The sequence below is a fragment of the Micropterus dolomieu genome, linkage group LG18 (genome assembly GCF_021292245.1).
Source record: "Micropterus dolomieu isolate WLL.071019.BEF.003 ecotype Adirondacks linkage group LG18, ASM2129224v1, whole genome shotgun sequence".
Taxonomy (NCBI): Eukaryota; Metazoa; Chordata; class Actinopteri; order Centrarchiformes; family Centrarchidae; genus Micropterus; species Micropterus dolomieu.
Window position 1 is genome coordinate 25,723,498 of NC_060167.1, and position 1,320 is coordinate 25,724,817.

A 1,320-nucleotide genomic window follows, 5' to 3' on the forward strand; every position below is an offset into this window, starting at 1 on the left:
CCAATGGGATTGATTACACCCCTAAAGATCATACACACACACAGCGTCACAGTCTCATTATTATAAATCAGTGAAGGTGATTACTTTCCACACATCTATAGATGCACGCACTGTTAGACACACATGCACACAAAACCACAAATATTCTTTCTGTTACACAGAGACGACACAAAACCACACAATCCTCACTGGATACATACAGATGATGTATTCCCCTTAGAAAACTATGCTCATATGCAATCACACACACAAGTTCCTGTTGTTTTTCTGAGGCCACCTGCTCGATCTCTCTTACCTTCCTCCACCCCTCATCCCTCCTTTCTTTTTGTTGTGGAACAGCCCAGTTAAGGCACTTCAATAGTAAGGGCTGCTTTTCTATTCCCCTCTCTCTCTAACATACACACACACACACACACACACACACACACACTTCTACATCCCGCTGACAGGCCACAGTCCCAGAGTGCTCAGAGAGGAGTCAGTAGAGTGAGACAGAGCAGGCAGTGGGTGAGAAGAAGGAGGAATGTGGGAAAATTGGTCCCTTGTGGGCTTCCTAATAACACCAGTGGTGTGTGTGTGTGTGTGTGTGTGTGTGTGTGTGTGTGTGTGTGTGTGTGTGTGTGTGTGTGTGTGTGTGAGAGAGAGAGAGAGTGAGTGAGTGAGAGAGATAAATCCTGATTGCACGGCCACAGCCAGAAAAACATGTCTCTCTCCTGCATGTCTCCAGACAGCTGTGAGAGTGCACTTCTCTCTCTCTGGCTCTACTGCTCACTCACCCGGCTCCACGTCATTAGGAACATTAGTCAGTGGTAAGCATAAACAGGCTAGCAACCAGGGCAGGAACATACTTTTTATCCACCCTCCACAGAAACTGGAGGTGGGGTCAGGATTTAAGACCCATCGAAACACTTTCACTATTTCAGCAGCCATGTAAACAGAAATGATGGTAAAGAATTCATGGCTGGTTTGCTGCCAAAGTTAATTTTTCACCCTGGCATTCAGCTTTTAAAGCCCCAGTGACCCTGTACATACATTTACCATGATTTTATCTTGTAGCATCTTTCCTACTTTACTTTTCTACCATTTCTTTGGGCTTTGGTAATTGTGACCACCATAAAGAAATCTGAACAAATCCATAAGCTACAATACGTATTTTTCCATTTGTAAGGCTTTGGACTTCACATGATTGTTTCTTTACTGCACAGTCTTCTTCAACATGTACCCACAGCTTCATATTATCTTGAATTTCATCCCCAATTACTGCAGCACTCCCAACTGAAACATCATTATCTTAATGCCATTATAGGTTTTCATTAAACC

General features: G+C 43.6%; 1 protein-coding gene across 16 annotated transcripts in view; it reads right to left on the minus strand.

Moving 5' to 3' along the window:
- Positions 1–1,320, minus strand: part of kif21b (kinesin family member 21B) — a 65,267-nt gene that overhangs the window by 12,583 nt on the left and 51,364 nt on the right. The window lies entirely within an intron of this gene.